The sequence below is a fragment of the Heterocephalus glaber genome, unplaced genomic scaffold (genome assembly GCF_053883595.1).
Source record: "Heterocephalus glaber isolate CG9 unplaced genomic scaffold, H.glaber_assembly_v1.0 deba00000676, whole genome shotgun sequence".
Classification (NCBI taxonomy): Eukaryota; Metazoa; Chordata; class Mammalia; order Rodentia; family Bathyergidae; genus Heterocephalus; species Heterocephalus glaber.
The window spans coordinates 10,939,523-10,954,857 of NW_028258156.1; positions in this window are offsets into that span (position 1 = coordinate 10,939,523).

The following is a 15,335-nucleotide window of genomic DNA, read 5'->3' on the forward strand; positions in this document are numbered from 1 at the left end:
TAGGGGTGGATCTTCCAATGCTGAACCAACACTGCCATCCCTATAACAAAACCACTTTCTAGATACTGCCAGATCTGACTTCTAATAGTTTGTTTTGTTAAACAAATTTCTACCTATGTTCATACTTTTTTCTTCTGTCATCTTTGTCCAGTTTTAGGATTAGCACAATGTTGATTTCCTAAAATGAGGGGAGAAGTGTTCCTTTTTTGTTTCTGCTTTAAATATTTGATACAATCATCAGTTAAAATGTATATGAGCCTGTTGTTGTCATATAGGTAGGTTTTCAAGCTAGGAATATACTTTTCTTAATAGGTGCTATTCAAATTTTATATTTCCTCCAGAGTTAGTTTCATTAATTTGTCTTCCAAGGTACTTCTTAGAAGTTGTCAAATTTATTTCAAAACAGATTTTTGAAATATGCTTTCTATATCCTTTTAAATTCTGTAAAATCTGTGGTAATGTCTCCTAGGTCTTGATATTTTAATTTTAAAAATGGATAATAGATATTGTGTAATAGGAAGTAAAGGTCTAAAGGAGCAGGGGAAGTAGGAGAGGTAAGGGAAAGGAAAGAAGGGAAAAAATATGAGAAAAGGAAAAAAATGGAAACAAAATCTTTGCAAATAGGGAAGGGTGGAGGGGGTGAAGGAAGGGCAGGGGAAGGGGAAAAACTAACAACCAAAATACTCATGTAATGGTACAAGATCCCAATGATGTACGTAAATGTATTTTATTCCTAAAATGTACCAATAAACTTAATGGGGGAAAGAAAAAAAATATGGGGCCAGGGATTTAGCTCAGAGGCACCACCTCTGAGCCCCTTGGCACCGCCTGGCAGGCACAAGGTCCTGAGTTAGATTCCCACTACTGCAGGGGTGGGGGGGGGGGAGTATGAAGATATGAAGTGGTAAATTTTCACATACTCTGCTAAAACACACATAGCTCAAAATAGAGATATGTGTAAAATTTCTGCCCACAGAAGTAAACATTCCCAAATCTGTATTTCCCCCAGAAAAATGGTAAATCTTCTCTGAGGGAAAGTGAAAGAATGCCTACAAAATACACGCTTCACCTCATACGAACTGAATAATCATTAGACTCATCAAAGTTATACCCAGTTGCAAACACATTTCATTCCTTTTTGTTTTTTCTGGACTCCTTTGGGCAATAAATCACTGTAGTGATAAGTTTCAAACTCAGTCCAGTCATTAACCATTCAGAAACCCAGCATTATCTCCTGCTTCCTCATGTCTCTTGTTTCAATTAACACCGATAGAAATAAACTGTTACTAATAAAGAAAGAAAGAAAGAAAGAAAGAAAGAAAGAAAGAAAGAAAGAAAGAAAGAAAGTCATTGACACATTTTGCTTTAGCATAATAACAATCCCAAGCAACAATTTGGTGATCAAGTGTTTCTCTTATCAAATGTTGCATATTAATCACCTCAAAACTTAGTATCATAAAACAACAATTAATTATTGCATATCAGTGTACCAGATGACTGAGATCGGCTTACTAATTTTTGTCTGGGGCTACTCATGTAACTATAGTCAGATGCTGAATGTGCTAAGGTTTTCTAAAAGCTACTTTGACCATGTGTCTGCTGGCTAGAACATTAAGGGACTGACTAGGCATTTCTCTCCCACTAACCATCCATGTGACAACTGAGTCTTCGTGGCTTGGTCATGCCAGGACAGCCAGGGTTCTGATATGGAAGCTGGCTGAACTCAGAACCAGCTTTCCAAGAAGTCAGAATCCAATCTGTAAGTTTCTTAAAAGATGCACTTAAAAACAATTCAGTATCACATCGTCCTATTCTGTTGGTCAAAGAAGTCATAAGAGCACTCAGATTCAAGAGGCAGGGCACAGACTCTATATCTCAATGGGAAGAATGTCAAGTAATTTGTGACACTTTTGATGTAGCGTACTAAGCTCTTGGCTGGAAATAAAGACAATCCCAAATTTTATTTTGGAAATAAAAACTTTAACTTTCCTAATTTCTAAAAGAAGAAAGGAAAACTGTGCTAACTCGATATCCTTTATCATTGTTCAAAGGAAAAAAGTAGTTTCTATTCTTTTAGCAATTTTGATGTTCATTAGCCTACAGATAGTACACAATATTGACCGGTATCCAAGTATGCATATTATTCATGTCAGCCACTAAATTGAAAATGTGATGGATGCTGTTATTTATGGATCATAGCTTCAGCTCAGCCCAGATGATTGTCAAGGATGCCAAGTTTCATGATTATAGGGCAGAAAATGGCAATTCTCTTACAGTAGTTAAAATTATTTTTTAAAGAAAGAAGTTATGACAGACTGCAAAGCAAATAATATTCTACTTTCAGATGACTTTATAATGATAGCAACAATTTTCATATACTTCCATGGGAAAATTTTTCTTTCCTTAAGTATTTTTTAATGGCAATTTAAATGGTACTTGATAGCCACACAGAATTTAAACTCCACAATGATGGCTTGATTCACTTCATTAGTAAATCTGTGGGAAAATCAGTAGACCCTTAATTTAAGATTAAAGATTTCTTCCTATGGCTTTTAATCTAAATTCCCAGAGAAAAACACAGGATATGATTTTTGAAGTTATGTATATGAATGTTAAACATCCCAAAACAGCATAACGGACCTGTTTCAAGGTGAACAAAATGGGTAACGCCAAGCACAAGGGAAGTTGTACATGGATTGTGTGTGATGATGAGAAGCTACAGCTGTGAGTCCACCATTGTGAAAAGAGATAGATGAAACATATATGTGCATATGATAAAGTACTGTGCAACAACAGGAAAAATATTAAATGAACATAAAGAATAATACAAAACATCTTCAAAAGTAATGCTAAGCAGAAAACCCTAAAAAACAACTCGATCTATATCAAAACAGATATTTTATAAAATTAATCAAAAACCAAAAAAGTACATATGATAATAAAACCAAAATCCATGTACCTACCACATATTGTTTGTTGTACTAATTTTAGCTTTATAAATTGAAACCTAGAGCTGAGGTGAAGTTTCATATGTTTGTTTCCCCTCCCATCTCCCCATTTAAACAAAGCTACATCAAATAAAGCTACAGTGTAGTTATGGATTTGGTATGCAACTAATCAATGCTTTAAATAAATCCAGTAGATGTATAGATATTGTTGAAGATGGGGGTGGATGAAAGCAGAGGTTGAGGCAGAGATTGGAATGTAAAACCTGTCTAGTTTCGTTTTGTTTTGTTTTTCGGAACAGGGCCTCACAAACGTTAGGCAAGCACGTCATTTCAGTAACTATTCCACTACATCCTCAGCTCTCTTTATGTTCAGACACAATCTTGCTAAATTGCCCACTTGGCCTTGAACTTGAGATCCTCTTGCTTCATCCTTCCAAATAGCTAGGGTTACAGGCGTACATTACCATGACTGTTAAACACAAATTTACAACACACACACACACACACACACACACATTTTAAGGACCAACATGTGTAAAGGGAGAGGAGAGAAAGTACAACTGGTAGAAGTCACAGGATGCAAATGCTGCAAAGACTAAGCAGATGTGGGAGGAAGTTCTGGAGGGAGCATCAACCATCAGACTGTCCCTGGTTGGAGCAGAATGGCAATGCTCTCCTTGCTCAATCACGAGATGCAGGCTGCCCTTCAAAGGGCATAACTTCCAGGAAAACAGACCTCCTCATTCACAAGATTGTAAAGAAGCTAAAAGCTGGAGGTCCTCTGTGGACTGCATTCCTTACAACTGGACAGCAAAGTCTCCTTAAAGGAGATTTCTAGGTGGTGTCTTTTTGTATCTATGACAGATGGATATAGATATAAATATTGATGTAGACCTAAACATAGACACACATAGATACAGATATAAATTTGTGTAGAAAGTATATATTCAAAAAGTACTACATTGCATTTTCAGTTTTCTGCTATTTTTTTAACATTTTTAATAAATTGTTTTAAAGCTATCAATCATTTGCTTGAGAATTTGGAATTCAGGTGGATATCTTTCAGAGATGATATCTTGTCCTTGTTCCTTGAAGTCTAGTAGGTTTCTTGCTTATAAAATTATAATCTATGTTTCATTGCATATAAATTAGCTACATTTGGAACCTAAGGAAAAACAATATTTATGACCTACCTGGATATATACAAAAATTCAGGTTCAGATTGAAATATCATAAAATAAAATGCTTGGTACATTTTTGTAACATAGAACTATACACAGGAGATTTTAACTGTGTTTGATAGCATTATGTAGATTGGCTGCACATCTACAAGAAATTTTCAAGAACACTTCATTAATATTGATATACTCAGACTTAGTTTTCAATTTTGTAATACCCTTTCTAATTTGATGTGAATAATATGGAATTATCATAAGAGTTAATGAATTTACTTTAACTGGAACACACAATTTTGAAATGGAAATACTTTTACTTTAAAGTAAATGAATGAATTCCTCTAATAAGGGCAAATCAACTTTATCAATATGGTCATGAAGTTAATGGAAAATGATCTTCAGTTCTCTATTAGTTATTAGACGCTTAAATATATTTAGAACCATTTTTGGGTCTGTGAAACTACTTTTACCACAATAAATTTTCTGAAATTTAAATATACAACAAGCGTATGCAATGAAAATTTGGTGTTCAAATGCAGAGGTATCATAAGAGTAAAATATACACTGGCTTTTGAAACCTTATTACTAAAACAGTTATATATTTCATAGATAATTTTATATTCATAAAATGTTAAATGACATTTTGATATTATTTTCAATATAATATGTTGTTCAGAATACTTTCACTTGAGTCTCTGTAATTTATAATATAGTTGTCTGTTTTCAGTTAATTTCCTCTGTGCTACTAAATCACCCTGCAATACCTGCTCAGTGGTAATGGACAGATTCTTAAAGATTTTCTCCCTCACAGTCAACATGATTTTAAACTTTGTCAGTCCAGGGTGCCAGAGAGACATTGGAGAATGAAGGGGATCCCTCTGGTTCTGACTGCTGAGATTTGGGGGGCTTTTTGGTTTGGGTTACTTTAGTGTTTTAAGACAGGGTCTTGCTGTATGACTAAGGTTGGCCCTGAACTCACTATGTAGCCCAGGATGGCCTCAAGCTCACAGTGATCCTCCTGCCTCAGCCTCCTCAGTGTGGGGATCATAGGTGCACCGCCACGCCTGGTGAGATTTGGGGTTTTATCTTCCTTGTGCTGCACAGTTAGGGGCAATGTGGATTCGAAAACATCTGCTGGTGCTGTGCCCCAGCCATGAATCTTGAGCGCAGCATCCTCTTCGATCTCACAGCCCCACTGCAGACCAGCACAGGTGCTGTTTTGAAGGAGTATTACAGATTTCTAAACAGTTCATGGTTTCAATTTGAATACTATCCCTTGCCCAATTTCAAATTATAAGGTTAAAATATGTTTAAACATATTTTATTTTATGATTTACCTTGTAATCATTAATGTTACTTGAGAGCTGGGCTAATAAACAATCTGGTAGAAGTGAGCACACAAACTATTTTTCCTGTATTAATATGCTAACAGTGGCTCACTTGCACAAACCCTAACCAACACCGCAAGCTGCATGCCTCACACCCAGGGGTGCCCTGACTCACACACCTGCCTAACTCACCGAACTCACCTAAAACTCCATCTCCAAAATTGTTGCCTGCTGTTCAGTAGCTGTGGACCATCTCCACCCCAGGTAGCCAGCAAACATCTCTGTCATGTCTCTTCTTTCAGGGAATTATGAACCTCAGCCTCAAAAAGGAGCCTCCTTCTAGGTTACTTCCTCAGTCCTAGGGTGCCATTTAGAGTTTTCTTTCCATTTTTGCAGTTACTGTCTTGGCTTCATAGATTGCAGTGTGAGTTCTGTCTCCCAACCGAACTCAAACTATTATAGGTATAGAGAAATTTAAATTCCACACTTAACTTATAAAACATTTCTATTAGACTGTGTAGCTCCTCAACATATACCTAGAGAACACAGGGAGACTGCAAGTAGTTGGGAACCTTGAAAACAATGACAAAAATTTTCATTATATTTCAGCAAAATTTAAAATTTTAATTCAATTCAAGCTTCAAGAGACAGATGAACTGTTTGAAGTGGCATTTCAAAATATTATTGAAATATGACTCTCCCTCCCGTGATCAAAAAAAGTCTCAAAGTCTACCTGACAGTCTAAAGTCTTTATCCCATTGGAAGGTAAGTTAAGTCCCAAACCACAACTATAGAAAAGAACAGAGAGAAAGAGATAGATATGGCCTGAAAAAAACTGGGATGTGAAATTGGCTAGTCTTTAAACAAAACAGCTAAGCTTGGCAAAGGCCAGTAAGATACTGAAGATGGACATATTTCCACAATTAACCCACTATTAGCATACTGATATATGAAAAATAGTTTGTGTGTTCACTTGTAACAAATTGCTTATTAGCCCATGTCTCAAGTGGAATAAACGATCACAAGTTAAACATTAAAACAAAATGCATTTTAAACTTATAATTTGAAATTGGACAAAAAATATTATTCAAACTTAATCAACTGTTTAGAAATCTGTAATACTCCTTAGAAAAAGTATTATTACAGACTATTCGAAACTGCCCCATCAAATTGTTAAAAGTTAGAATCTCACTTTTGACTGACAGAAAGGTAACATCTAACACCCTCTATATAAGCAGGGTTATAATATTGATTTCAGATTTGATGTGAAATATGCCCATTACTGTCTCTTAGTCAAAAAAATTTTTAATTAATTTTACTCCACATGGCTTGTGAGAACAATTATTTGGATATATTTCTATATAAAAGCTAAACAATCTTTCTAACATTAGGAAGATTAAAAACCATTATTATTTAAAAACAAGACTTATTGAACAGCAAAGGATGGAAATTTTACTGTAATATAAATTCCAGTACTCTCCAACTATAATTTCAATCATGCAAGGACCAGGATATTAAGCCATCAAAAAAATAATCCAAGGGAAAACTGCTGATTCTATGTATTTTGGGCTGGATATAACCCTAAAATATGTTTCAGAGAGTTTGTTTTGTATTATATAACTACTTGGGTTATGTGGTTTTCATATTTTTTAGTCTATTTACTAAAACCATTGGTCCTACATTTAATTATTCACCACAAAGAGAGGCTTTCCAAGCTTCCAAAATAATAGAATCATACTAAATTCCATCAACGTTTAGGATGAGAATTGCAGTAAGTTACACCCTGACTATAAATATAATCAAGATATTTTAAAAAGCATGCTCAGTATGTGTGAACTATTAAAAGATTTATTTAAAATTATGTGAAAACATTTTCTTTCCAGGGTTATTAAAATCAAGTAAGCAATTTCATACAAAGTTTCACAGAATTCTAGCTGCCATGTATATATATATATATATATATATATATATATATATATATATATATATATATATATATATTCTGAACAACAAAGTACAACACAATCTCGCTGAAATCCAGGTGATGAAAAACTGGGAGCTTGAACTCAAGAAAAACATAATTGAATCACACACTAGGATTCTATGCTGTTATCAACAACTTCTAAGGATTTGGTAATTCCCTAGTCTGTATCTATGGAACTCAGATCCATTCTCAAGCCACTAAAAGCTACACTCTTGAAACCTTCCCATGAGTGACTCTTTATCTTTACTGTGGACCACATATTCTTCTGAGAAATTGCAACTCTCTTCAACTCAGGGGGGCTACAGAAATAATTCAAGAAACTTTGCCTATTGCATGTATTTCTTTTTGTTTGTTTGTTTGTTTGTTTGTTTGTTTTGGGGGGGCGTGGTACCGGGGATCAAACTTGGGTCCTTGCGCTTGCGAGGCAGGGGGCAGAACCACTGAGCTAAATCCCCGGCCCTCTTTTTTTTAATAAAACAACTTCGTTGAGATACAATTGACATAATAAATTAATATATTATACATTTTTAAACAGTTTGATGTTTTGACATATGTATACACCTGTGAAACCATTGCCACAATAAAAAAATACTATTTCTATCACTCCCCACAATTTCTTCAAGTTCCTTTGGAATTCCTCTCTCTTAAGTATATATCCTCCCTCACTGGCAACTACAATTCTGCCATAAGTTACTATAGATTAGTTTACATTTTACAGAATTCTTACAGGTGAAATTACAAATGTGTACTTGCATTTTTGTCTGCCTTCTTTTACTTAGCATAATTATTTTGAGCCATCCACATTTCAGTGTGTATCAAGAGGAGTTCAATCCTTTTTAATTTCTGTATAGTGTTCCATTGTTCCATAGTTTGTTTATCTACTTTTCTGTTGATGGACATTTCAATTGTGTCCTGTTTGGAGATGTTAAAAACAAAGCTGCTGTGAATATTTATGTGCAACAGCTACACTTGTCTCTCTTGGATAAATATCTAAGAATAAACAGCTGAGTAATAAGGTAAGGGTATGTTTAACTTATTATTAACTTATTAAGAAACTGCTGACCTGTTTTCTACAGTATTCCTAATACTTTACATTCCAACTAGCAGTGTATAAGATATCTAATTTTGAGATATATTTGTCTCCACTTTATTGGGTCAGTCTTTTTAATTAAATTTTTCTGAGAACTGTATAATGTCACATTGTACTTTGAATTTGTATGTTCCTATTCACTCATAATGTTGTACATTTTCAAATGCTTTATTATAATGAAAATAGTTTTCTTTGATAAAGTATATGTTTAAAAATTTGCTCTGCTTTTTTACTGGATGGTTTATTTCCTTATAATTGAGATTTCACATTATTGTGTAATACATTTTAAAACCACTTCCTAACCTGGGGATTTAGCTCAGTGGCACGATGCCTGCCTCCCAAGAACAAGGTCCTGAGTTTGATCCCTGGTACCAAACACACACACACACACACACACACACACACACACACTTCCTAAATATTTAGTCATGCAATTTTGAAAAGCATTTCTCCTAGATTCTGATTTGTCATAAATGACTTTTAGAAAGCAAAAGTTTTCATTTTGACAAAATTCAATTTATCAATTTTATATTTTTATAAATCATGCTTTTGTAGTCATATCTAGGAAATATTTGTGTAGCTCAATGCCACAAAGACTTAAAGTTTTTCTAAAATTGTACAGTTTTAGGCTTTACATTTAGGACTATAACCCATTTTTAGAAGAATTTCCTTTCACTATATATAAATTTAAATTCACTGATATGATGTCTGCTATGATTTGTGTCTAGATGTCCCCCCCAAAGCCTCATGCTGTCACAGACAGAGCTTTTTCAGAGGCGGCTGGATCAGAGTGCGTGATGCTAGGGTTGATTCATGGTGCAATGCTAAGTGCAGGCACATTAAGATTAAGGGTGTGAGTCCTACCTGCCCTAAAAAGTCTGGATAAGATACAAGGGATAGAAAGAGCTGTGGTCATCCCTTGTTGCTTTGCTATCTTCTGTCCACCATGAACTGTTTCTCCTCTGTGAAGGTTGACTTCCATCCACCCTGCCTTGGAGCCAGTCAATTATGGACTGAAACCTCTATAAACTGGGAGCTAAATAAGCCTTTCCTCCTTTAACTTTATGTGTCAGGTATTTTGTCTCAGCAACGAGAAAAGTAACAAGAAATGCCTGGTGACTAGTAGAGGATCAGCAGTTAGAATCAAATGATGACAATTTTGAGAATTGTTTGAAAATCCCAATACCCAAGAAAATTTTTATATATTTTGTCCATTTTCTCTTTATTTCAGACTACAGGGTCCCTGTTGGTCCCCCTTGCTTAAAGTGGAGTCCCTTATTCTTTAAAAACTGGCAGTGTCATCTGCACAATTTCTGTATTTATTTCCTACCTGGAGAATTGGAAAGAAAAGAATGTGGTGGAAGGGGCCTCATGTCAGAAGTCCTGGAGTGCATTGTGGCCTAACCCAGGTACTCAAGACTCAGTGCATGTCTAGACCAGAGACATAAAGTCCAACATGGATCTACAGAGACTGGCAGCTATCTGATTACTGAAGACCTTACTAGTCATATCATGAATTTCTAACTCTGTCCTAGGAATGACTGAAGTCATTAAAAAGTTGCAACCAGATCTGCAGTGTTAAAAGAATCATTTTAAGTTCCAAAATGAAAATGTGTTACAATAGAGGAAGATATTCAGATGCAAGTTAGGAAAAATGAAAGGTGGTGGGCAGAGGAATGGCATGAGTTAAGGTGGAAAAATAGCCAAAGTGCAGTAATCAGCAGTGAGAAGGCCTACTGGTTTGGTTGAGGGAAAGCATGTGGAGTGTCATTAATAATTTAGAATACAGAGCAGTCTGAGGGGTCAGTGATGGTACTTTCGAGGGATTTATATATTTTACATATATTACAAAATAAATTGAATGTTAGAGAAGTTATTTAGGTTGACACATTCATTGAAAGAGATAATGATGAATTTTAAGTGTATTAGGAGATAATTGCAGATATTGAATCAAAATAATATAGATGGGAATAGACTTGTAAAACTTAAAATCAGAGGGCTGGGGATTTAGCTCAGTGCCCACTGCCTGCCTCACAAGCACAAGGTCCCAAGTTCAATTCCTGGTACCAAAAACATCAGAGAAGAAATCTCTTTACTTAATTTTAGAACCTCCATAATTTAAAACAACCTCATTTTTCAGTTCTGTGTTTTATATATATGATTATCTCTTAGAAAGTTAAAATATTGCTTAGCCCTCAAAATATTTTACATTTTCAAATACCCTCTAAACAGCATTATGTAATATTTTATATTATCCAAACAATTTCTACATTACATTTAACATTATTTCAAGTCATAGAATTTTGATTAGGGTTATCATTTTAACTACAAAAGCTCAACTACTGATTTTTATCCAAATATGTTTAAATTTTTAGTAAATCAAGGGCAATGAAATGATTAAAAATCAAATAAACAAATTAACATCTTGACAATTACAATTTATCAGTTAAAACAAAAAAAAGATTGATATATTTCTCCTTCCCTTTGTAGATATTCATAGCAAGATGGGCTCGATGATGAAGGAAATATATTGCATATAATGTAACTTGAGATTAGAGGTTTTTTGGGTTTTGTGGGGGTTTTTCTGGTACTGGCGACTGAACTCAGGACCTTGCGCTTGTGTGACAGACACGGTGTCACTGAGCTAAATCCCCAGGCCTCGAGATTGGAGTTTTGAGTATTTGATTCAAAGATTCCATTATAGCAACTATTAGTGATTTTACTCTTTAGACTAAATATCATTACTGTCTCTACAGTTTTGCCTTGCTATTCAAACAAGGTCAAAATCATCAAATTATGAAAACAAATCTTACAAGTCTCCTTTTACCTATAGATCAATTATCAATAACTTCAAAACCTATTTGACAATTTTTTCCCTAGAATCTTAAATTATAAGTTTGGTTTCTAATCATCCCTGCCATCTCCATTATGTTTACCATCTTATAACTCTACCTTGTAGTGAAAAAGGAAATTGATCAGATAATTCCTAATGCACTCTGAGAAAGAAAGAGATTGACAGGGATGGAGATAAAGAAATCAACAAGCATCAATAAGCATCATTCTGTAGATGTAGAACATCAAGTGGAGATTTGGACTAAACATAACCAAAACAGTCTGGCAATAATGGTCCCCAGAGCCCCTACAAAATCAGCTAGCCATGAAAGAGAATAATAGATAAAAGCTAGGGAGTATAATCATAAATCTAGGTAGAAGTGCTATACTAAATTGTGAAGCCTGGGGAGATAGGAAGAGGGGCTGAGATCACATACACATTGGAATAAAAGACAAGTAGAAGCCTGCAGAGCAATTCTATTGATCTAACCACTTTGGGATGTGGGAACCTTGCCTTAAATGGTCTTTAAGATAATGATGTGTGGGTGAGGAAGGAAGAAATAAGGTAAGCTCAAAATTGGACCTTAGAACTACAAGAAGTGCTGAGGGAATGTATATTGAAGGGGGTCTTCCTTTCAGAGAAAAATAACCACTTCACCAAATAATATGGTTGTGATATTAATGTAACTTGGATGGAGTGAAGGGAAATTTACTTTAAAAATTAGAATTTTTTTTGGCAACACTTGTGAGAGTGCTCCTGAAGGTCATCATCTTTCAGGACCTACAGAGATAAAGACAGTAATAGTTTCTTCCATGACAATAATTTCCTCCATCCATGATACTAACCAATATAGAAATTCTGTAATCCTAAAATGATAGCTGTGAGAGGCCACAAAGAGGCTAAAGACAGTGGCAGAATAAACAGAAAACCCTCCCCAAGGGCTGGTGAGTCAAGAAGCAGAAAAATATTTAGAGAGTCTTTCACTTCGAAGTTGTTGGTTCTGATTCAGGCAGTATTTTAAAGCTTAAGTAAATCCCTTAAAATAAGAAGAGATAATACAGGACAGAAATTAATCTAAACTACACCCTGGGTGTCATTACTTGAAGAGAGTTATTTAATAAAAACATGTAGCGAATCTAATGCAGTATTCTTTACTGAAGAAAAAGATGATAAAAAATTTTCCAAATAAAAATACATGCATAAATTTCACGGGAAGACTTTTTAATTCCGGAATTATAGTAGACTCTGCTGATATTGTTATCAAGTAGCTCTTTCTAGAAGTGGCTTGACAAATAAATGTTACTGGATTTGGAGTTGCTCACCTCTCCTTCTGGAGTTGGATTCCAAGTTCTCCTAGTCTCGAACAAAGAATCGAATGAAATGAACAAAAAGCAGTGGCCACATCGATTTAAAAAAGTAAACACAAAGAACAAGAGAGAAACTGGCTCTGCAGAGCGAGCTCGGGCTGAGTCAAAAGAAAAAGCAAGATGAAAGAGCAACCTGGAGAAAGCAGCCTATGATGAGGACAGCCACGATAGCAGGCTCTTCTTGGAGTCTGTGTCCTCTATACTGCCCAAATCTGGGCAGTCCCCCAAGACCTGAGAGGCGGGGCTGATTGAGAAGCTGCTACAGGTCTCCGGGCAAGCCCACGTGCAGGGCTTTGGGACCCGTTCTACACGGGTATTATGGAATCTTGTAATTAACAGGCCACAGTTACTTCCCCAGCCAGTTTCACCACACCCTAATCTCCCGTGTCAATTTCAGAAAGATTAATACAGGCCTTAGAGGGAAGTAGTGTGAGAGGATCAAACCCTTGAGCTCTAACCTGTAATTGGATAATGACTTGAAAATTTACACATTGTGAACTCAGCACTTTGAGGTCTCACTTAAAAAATAAAGAAATGGATGAATGCCCTGCATAGAGTTACTGCATTAAATAATATATGTAATACAGACTTATCACATAGTAAGTGCTCAATAAGCATTATTATTATCATCATCATCATTATTATTATTATTATACCAGTCCTAAGACAGCCAGGAGTCTAAAGAGAAAAGGTAATTATCAAGTGTAACTCATATTACAACTTTCTACCTTGTAATGACAAAGGAAATTGATCAGATAATTCCTAACGCATTCTCAGAGAGAGAGAGAGATTGTCAGAGATGGAGACCAAGAGAACAGAAAGTGCTTGGTAAGCATCAGGGTAGACGTCTCTAAAGGAGAACCTCAAGGGGAGAGCTGCACCAAAGATATCCAAATCTATCTGGTGACGAGGGTCTCCAGAGCCCCTTCAAAGTCAGCTAGCCATGGAGAACAATAATAGAGAAAATATGGGAATTTTATAAAATCTACTTATTTAATGCTTACAACGAGGAAGGTACTATTCAAGACGTGGAGGTTCACTGATAACCAAAAAGATAAAATCCTATTCTCATACTAGACCAGGTGTGAATGAAAGGGGTTAGTGGGGGTGGGGTTAATGTTTATGAAAAATAAAGAGGAAGACAACCGAATTGGTCAAGAAAGTCTTCAGACAGTGATAAGAAATAACACCTGTGGTAGAAAAAAGTGAGTAAGCAGGAGCAACAGAGAGTGTCTTAGACTATGCTGCATAGGCAGCCATCTCTCATCCAATATGATGGGGACTATGGTGCAAAGAGGAATCTCACGGCAGGCAAATGTAGCCATTACCATGCCTGATCACTGGCTGAAGACTGCCTGGGAAGAGTACGTCATCCATGTGAAAGTTGCAGGGCATTGTGGAAATATTATAATAGAAGGGTGTCAGCTAACTATTCCTCAGAGCTAAACAAGTTCTTTCTTGAAAGGACATTTGACTGGTAAGTCTCCAAGGATGTCACAGTTCACCCTCCGTGCCACCTGACTTACCTGTCCATTTATGCACTTCATGTTGGCTCCTTGAAAGTGCTAGTTGATCTATTTTCCTGAATAAGTATTTAGAAAAGAAAGGATACTGGACCACCCATAACCCCATCACAGCAGACCTTTTTGAGGTTACATCTAGTGCTCCTTGCCTTCCTTTTCTACTCTTCATTTGAAATATCCACCACCTAAGCCATCATGTCTGATACTCTTAGAAGCTTGCCTGGTGATATAGCTCAAACCCTCCTTCCTGAGAAGTCTGAGTCTAGTATAACCCTATCTTCCTGAGTCATGATTGCACAGAGGTATTTACTTCCTGTAAAAGACCAAGAAAGAAACAGAATTGAGCTTGGAAAAGCTTGATATCATAATTCTAACTAGATGTCTGTGAAAGAAAAGAGAAAGAACCATGACTAGGCATGAAGAGGCCCTGACTATGATGCAGAACTGAAAAGACTCTCAGCAAAGGGCTGGGAATATACCTAACAGGTAGCATGTTTGCCTAACATGGGCAAAGCTCTAGGATCAGTCCCCAGCACTACAAAACAAAAATCTCAGGCAACACCATGGGAAGCTCTACAGCAAATATTTCCTGTAGAGAAGTCCCACACTGGGCAGAAAGAACAAGACCCTAGTATTCCTTTTGTGGTGGGGCTGTCCACAAAGAACACCGTCTAGGCTTGAATGTTGTAAGACTTCTTAAGGCCCTACAGTAGAAACATGATAGCTAATTGTAATCATTTAAGCTGCCAAAGAAATTCAAGCAGTGCTCTTCCATAGCTAACACTTGGAGCTTCTATTCTACTGAGAAAAACTGAAAGGAAAGGAAATAAGTAAATATATATTATGCCAGAGAGTTTAGGTCTTATGAAGAAAAATAAAGCAAGGTAAGAGAGTTAGGGAGTGCAAGATAGAGGAGGAAGAGAACTAATTTATTTAGGGTGGTAAGGGATCACCTTGGACATTGTAGTGTGCTTCTCTGATAAGCTCGGATTACCACAGGATCTGAAGGAAGTGATGGAGTGAGGTATGTGGGTCTCTGTGGAGGGAAGTGTGGCAGTAACAGATGCAAAGGCGTTAAGGCAGATAT